General features: G+C 46.9%; 1 long non-coding RNA gene across 2 annotated transcripts; it reads left to right on the plus strand.

The window, feature by feature from the left end:
• The first annotated feature begins 6,495 nt into the window (after window positions 1–6,495).
• Window positions 6,496–7,546, plus strand: LOC311098990. 2 transcript variants are annotated; one of them, XR_014609667.1, is made up of 2 exons: window positions 6,496–7,164; window positions 7,278–7,546. It is a non-coding gene; the product is annotated as an uncharacterized lncRNA (long non-coding RNA). The 2 variants fall into 2 exon arrangements; XR_014609668.1 differs by having other exon boundaries at window positions 7,296–7,546.

A 7,546-nucleotide genomic window follows, 5' to 3' on the forward strand; every position in this document is an offset into this window, starting at 1 on the left:
TGTGGAAAAAGTCAAGGGGTCTGAATACTTTCCGAATGCACTGTAGGTGATCAGGTTGTTGATTGTGGCCAGTGGAATGTTGTCCCACTCCTTTTTAATGGCTGTGCAAAGTTGCTGGATATTGACGGGAACTGGAACATGCTGTCGTACACGTCAATCCAGAGCATGCAGGCCATGGAAGAACGGGGACATTTTCAGCTTCCAGGAATTGTGTACAGATTCTTGCAACATGGTGCCATGCATTATCATGCTGAAACATGAGTTGATGGCGGTGGATGAATGGCACGGCATTGGGCCTCAGGTTCTCGTCACGGTATCTTTTGCATTTGTGTCCCTATGTCCATAGCTTATGCCTTCCCATACCATAACCACACCACCACCATGTGGCACTCACTACGCCATACACGCTATCTGCCATCTGCCCGGTACAGTTGAAACTGGGATTCATCCATGAAGAGCACACTTCTCCAGCGTGCCAGTGGCCATCGAAGGTGAGCATTTGCCCGTTGAAGTCGGTTACGACGCTGAACTACAGTCAGGTCAAGACCCTGGTGAGGACGACGAGCACACAGATGAGCTTCCCTGAGACTGTTTCTGACAGTTTGTGAAGAAATTATTCGGTGTGTAAACCCACAGTTTCATCAGCTGTCCGGGTGGCTGGTCTCAGACGATCCTGCAGGTGAAGAAGCCGGATGTGGAGGTCCTGGGCTGGCGTGGTTAAACATGGTCTGCTGTTGTGAGTCTGGTTGGATGTACTGCCATATTCTCTAAAACGACTTTGGAGGCGGCTTAGGGTAGAGAAATTAACAGTCAATTATCTGGCAACAGCTCTGTTGGACATTCCTGCAGACAGCATGCCAATTGCACGCTCCCTCAAAACTTGAGACATCTGTGGCATTGTGTTGTGTGACAAAACTGCACATTTTAGAATGGCCTTTTATTGTCCCCAGCACAAGGTGCACCTGTGTAATGATCATGCTGTTTAATCAGCTTCTTGATATGCCACACCTGTCAGGTGGATGGATTATCTAGGCAAAGGAGAATGCTCACTAACAGGGATGTAAACAAATTTGTGCACATAATTTGAGAGAAATAAGCTTTTTGTGCGTATGGACAATTTATGTGATCTTTTATTTCAGCTCATGAAACATGGGACCAATACTTTACATGTACGTTTATATTTTTGTTCAGTGTATTTGTAGACTTGTATCTGTGCTAGACCTAAGGGATAATGTTTGCTTTATGAATGTTGTTTTATGTTCTAAATCTAGAAAAACATGCCAAAATGCTAACGAAATAAACCCTGGAGCATTTAATAGTGCTATAAAACAAAACTAAAAGAGGTTTGGAGATTTACATTTTAGTCATTTAGCAGACGCTCTTATCCAGAGCGACTTACAGTTAGTGAGTGCATACATTATTTTTTTATTTTTTTCATACTGGCCCCCCGTGGGAATCAAACCCACAACCCTGGAGTTGCAAACGCCATGCTCTACCAACCGAGCTACATCTCTGCTGGCCATTCCCTCCCCTACCCTGGACGACGCTGGGCCAATTGTGCGCCGCCCCATGGGTCCCCCGGTCGCGGCTGGCTACGACAGAGCCTGGATTCGAACCAGGATCGCTAGTGGCACAGCTAGCACTGCGATGCCTTAGACCACTGCACCACTCGGGAGGTCAATGTTTGTATTACATATTTGAATAATCTGTTAGAATTAAACAGGCCTTTAAACACTTCTTGGACAATAGTTGTACAAATTAAATGCCTTTCATGGTGTCTGACAGAGTTGACATAAATTAGGAGGTTTTTCCTTTAGATGGTGTGATAGCTGAATCTTTGGTCTATCAAAATATATATTTCACATTTTGTTAATATTAAGACAAATATTTGTAGAAAAAAAGTTGATTTGTCCCGTCTTTCAAGAATCCCTGAGCTCTAAAATAGCAATATTTTCTCTCAGCCTCATGGCAAAATGTGTCAAATAACATGAGATTAGCTATAATACTGTGCCGCTGCCCGACAGACACAAACAAAAACTATTTTATAAATGTAGCAGCCTATACACCTAAACATTAGCGATCTGACATGCTGTATTCCATGGAAACTAGACTATTTTTCAGTCTGATCAACTGTAGGCTACTAACAACAGCAGCTGCATAGTCTAGCTGTCACGCTCGTCTAAGGAGGAGGACCAAGGCGCAGCGTTGAAGGCAAACATCTTCTTTATTTAATAAATGATCACACGATCAAAACAACAAAACGAAACCGTGACGTCCCTGGTTACATACACCAACCAACACGGAACAAGAAACCACAAACACAAAGTGAAAGACAGACAGTTAAATATGGCTCCCAATCAGAGACAACCAGCTGACACTCGTTGCCTCTGATTGGGAGTCACTCAGGCCAACATAGAAATACAAACATAGAATTACACACCCTGGCTCAACATAACAGTGTCCCCAGAGCCAGGGCGTGACAGTACCCCCCCCTAAAGGCGCGGACTCCGACCGCGCCAACTAAATACCACAGGGGAGGGACCGGGTGGGCACTCCGCCTAGGCGGCGGATCCGGCTCCTGGCATGATCCCCACTCCTTCTCTAACCCCCCAAAGTACCCCTGGTCCGATCTGGCCCTGCTGACCAGAGCTGAACTGAACACTGGTGGAGCGGATTGCTCTAGCTCCGGCGTGACGCAGCACCTGACCGGTGCCGGACCCGCCACCGGTGGAACAGGCACGGGCCGTGCCGGACTGACGACGCACACCACTGGCTTGGTGTGGGGAGCAGGAGCGGGCCGAGCCGGGCTGACGAAACGCACCACTGACTTGGTGCGGGGAGCAGGAGCGGGCCGGACCGGGCTGACGAAGCTCACCACTGACTTGGTGCGGGGAGCAGGAACGGGCCGTGCCGGGCTGACGACGCGCATCACTGACTTGGTGCGGGGAGCAGGAACGGGCCGGACAGGGCTGACCAAACGCACCACAGACTTGGTGCGGGGAGCAGGAATGGGCCGGACTGGGCTGGCGACGCGCACCACAGACTTGGTGTGGAGAGCAGGAACGGGCCGGACAGGGCTGACGAAACGCACCACAGACTTGGTGCGGGGAGCAGGAATGGGCCGGACTGGGCTGGCGACGCGCACCACAGACTTGGTGCGGAGAGCAGGAACTGGCCGGACAGGGCTGACGAAACGCACCACTGACTTGGTGCGGGGAGCAGGAATGGGCCGGACTGGGCTGGCGACGCGCACCACAGACTTGGTGCGGAGAGCAGGAACGGGCCGGACAGGGCTGACGAAACGCACCACTGACTTGGTGCGGGGAGCAGGAACGGGCCGGACAGGGCTGACGAAACGCACCACTGACTTGGTGCGGGGAGCAGGAATGGGCCGGGCCGAGCTGGCGATGCGCACCGTAGGCTTGGTGCGAGTGGCAGGAACAGGCCGGACCGTACTGGGAACACACACCACTGGCCCTACGTGGGGATCAGGAACAGGCCGGACCGGACTGGCAACACACGCCAGTACCTCTCGCTGTGCCTCTACATCTTCCACCCCCTCTTCGACCAGTGGCCCCCGTAACCTGGCGGCCTCCTCTGCCAATCCGCTGGGCCGCTCTGCCGCGGTCTCCTGCTGGCCCGTCGTCCACGGCGTTAGCCCCCCCCTAAAAAATGTCTGTGCTTCACTCCTACCCGTGGCCAAGGTCTCCATGTCCCTCGCCAGCCGTTCGCCCTTCTGCCACAATGTCAAGCCCCTCTCCTCCTCATCCGGCTTGACCCAGTCGAGGAGGCGAAGGAGATCTGTTAGAGATCTCCCTGGCGATGGCTCCTGGACACGCTGCTTGGTCACATCTTGGTGGTTTCTTCTGTCACGCTCGTCTAAGGAGGAGGACCAAGGCGCAGCGTTGAAGGCAAACATCTTCTTTATTTAATAAATGATCACACGATCAAAACAACAAAACGAAACCGTGATGTCCCTGGTTACATACACCAACCAACACGGAACAAGAAACCACAAACACAAAGTGAAAGACAGACAGTTAAATATGGCTCCCAATCAGAGACAACCAGCTGACACTCGTTGCCTCTGATTGGGAGTCACTCAGGCCAACATAGAAATACAAACATAGAATTACACACCCTGGCTCAACATAACAGTGTCCCCAGAGCCAGGGCGTGACACTAGCCAACTGTGCACCCTGTTCCTCTGGGCTGGCCAGGTTAAACAAAGCGGTAACGTTTTGAATTTATAGCCCATTTGTTTGTGAGAAAATGTGAATGGGATCCTTTTGGTTTATATTCAAACTTGGGCTGACTAGGCTACCTAGACGTTTTCAATCCAAAATGATTAACTGGAATTAATCAATAAACACAATAGCTGACATAAACTGTGAGTTAATGTTTAATTAGGCCTACAGTTGCATAGGGCACGACTACACGTTGCAAACCTGCATAAAGAAAGCTCAGCCCTGTGAGTTTTATTGTCCAATCATGTTGCTTTCTCTGTGTCTGTGTATAGGTAACCTAACGTAGCAGGTGTAAAACAAATGCCTTAAACTAATATAGATCCCCTATATACAGGTCTTGAGGAGAGAAAAAAACTGTTGGGGGAGGTTCTCTTCTGCACTGTTCAACCGATCCAGTAAATGTGGAGGAGGAGTTAAGATGGAGTGTTGCCTGGTTAACCTCCAAAAGCAGAAGTCGCGTCACAGGCTCTCTTTCCATTTCCCCTGAAAACCATAACATCCGGATGTTGGGGACTCTGCACAGGATTATAGGAAACCCCCCTAGTCCTTCTTTAAAATATAATTCATATGAACAAGTACAAGGTTGCTGCAGTTTGACAGGGTTTTCATCATCCCCAAGGCCAGGAGTTTTTCCAGGAGTTTTATTAAAACCACGTGACCCACCACTCTTAGACCTGTGGTGCCACCTCTGGTGTTTGGGGATGTTTTAGTTTGGTCTGTAGAGAAGAGTAACGTAATTACCAATTGAGAGAAAGAGGGAGAACTAAGGATGAAAGATAGAGAGGCTTTCAAAACTAAACACACAGTTAGGTAATGATTTTTCTAAAGGAATAAATCTGATATAAATAACATATTCTTAGTCTACAAAGTTGAATTGGCCTACACCGGATTCTCCTTTATGCCATGCATATCCTAGGTTTGTTTCTATGGATATCCTTATTCCTTCCTCTCCTTGAACAGTAATTACTAGGACATTTTGTATGGATGTATTCCTCGTCATGCCCTTGACTCTGCCCCAGGATATATTTAGCTTCCTTTCCCCTCACACACAGGCACGAACCAGGCTCTGTTAAATTGTGTCTTGAAATCGATCAAGAACTTTCTTCTCCTTGAGTCTTATCTGGATTTCATCTTATTCCTGAAGTTCTGTACATTCTTCTAGCCTGATCCGAGATCTGTTTGTGCTGGCTTGCCAACTCCTATGGTCATTGTCAGATTTGGCGTGCTATGTTTTTTTCTGCTGTAGATAATGTATTAAGTCCTTGACCTGCCTCTGCAATGCCCCCTGTTACTATTAATTCATATGTTATCGCTGTTCTTGTGCTCACGCCAAGCTAGATTTCCATGGTAACTACTTGCCAATAAATAGCTTTGATTTTTTAAAGGTCCTTTGACTTTTTTATTTGACTCTTTTGTAAGCAGTTGATGGGAAGGAATAAAGTTGATGAGGCCCATAAATCTGTTTTATGTCACTATAACAGCAGATTCATGGGTCATGATGAAGAGGGTGTGGATCAGGGGTTGATTTAGTGAGGTGAACATTGCAGATATTTTGCAAACCGTTAACCCGTGGATACAGATATTTGCTGCGAGATGTATGGAAATAGAGCTGGCAATGTCCTATTCTACCTGAAAGACTAACATATCTGTTCGACACAGTACATTTCTATCTGATCGTTTTGTAACGTTTCACCCTGCTGAACAGGGCCCGTATCCTTAAAGATTCTGAGAATCCTCTCAGAGAGCTCCTAACTTAACCTAAAAATTCCTTGCCAGGAGTTTTAGCTTAGAAGTGATTCCAGAACATTTTCAGTGAACTCTGAGCCAGGAATGGATGAAAAATCCTATCTTAGTGAGGAGGTGTGGTTGACCCCGTTGCTAGGTATGAGTCATCATTTCAAAAGCCGTGATTGGTTGATCCTACAAGTTTGATGAAAATGAACTTTTGGTGATAATGAGCAAAGGATGTACCCTCAAATCAATAAACATAATTATACACTCTAATCTTATGCAGACTATAATTGTAAATAATATTTCACATTCAAGAAAATATCTGGAAAATGAATAGTAAGCTGTAGGGGTTATAGCCTAACATTAGAATCTAAAATATGTGAAAACTTAAGCTCATTACACCCTGTTCAAATAATGATTTGTGTCTCATTTGCTCATATTAATATCCTAGCTGGCATATTTTGTACTTTCACTTCCATATGGACCCCATTGAAAACAAGATGGCCTATCTCAAGGGGCTGTCCTTAATGAAGTAGAAATTGCAACGTTACAACTCAGTGTGAACTTAACGAGGGTAACACAGCTCAGCTTTTAACAATGTCTGTGATTGCTGGCTGGTCTATTTATGAAGGCTTGTTAACAAATATCCTACAAACACAGAAAATGGAGAAAAAAAGGAATCGCAAGCCGAACTGGACTGAGGAGCAAGGTTTGTTGCTGGCCCAGTTGGTGAACGAACATAAAGGTATGTTACGAGGAAAATTTGGCCCAACTGTCACTAGCCAAGGCAAGAGGCGCGCCTGGGACACAATATCCCAAACAATCAATGCCTCTTTTCCACTGGTGGTGCGGACAGGCGACGATTGTGAGAAAAGGTGGTATGTGCTGCAGTCCAAGGCAAAAGATGAGATTGCAGCACACAAGCGGGAATCCTCACTCACAGGTGAGCAAAATACTATGGCCTACCACATAATCTGGCAATTTGCTCCTGCTGGCAAAGTTAATTTACATGCCTAAGTACTGTGTTCATTGACTGTTTCTTTCTAGGGGGTGGACCACCTGCAAAGCGGCTGTCCCAGGTGGCCGACACTGTCTTTCAAGTCCTGGGACACTCTGAGGTCAGTGTCACCGGGCTGCCAACAGGCATTGACACGTCAATGATGCAGGCCCTTGAAATGCAGCAAAGGTAGGACACAGGGTTATTCATATCAACAGTGTTTATTCATTGCAGAAGCCATTTCATGTGTTATCCATGCTCATTGTATTAAATTAATTTAATCAAAACAATAATTAAACTAGGCCTATGTATTTCTGTAGCATGGAGCCATCACAAGAACCGGGCCCATCAAGTTTGCCGCCTGAACCATCTGCAGCTGCTACTCAGGATAGCCCGGCGGATCAAACACCATTCCCATCCGCAGCACCTGCTCCGTCAGCATCCCTGCAGGAGAGAAGATTGCAACTCACAATTGATGTGTTTGAACAACAAAAAAAAGTCCTTTCCCTTCAGGAGGAGTACTACCGCCTTAAAATTGAACACCTAAAAAATAAACCATTTAGAGATTGTG

The sequence above is a fragment of the Coregonus lavaretus genome (genome assembly GCF_964263955.1).
Source record: "Coregonus lavaretus genome assembly, chromosome: 23".
NCBI lineage: Eukaryota > Metazoa > Chordata > Actinopteri > Salmoniformes > Salmonidae > Coregonus > Coregonus lavaretus.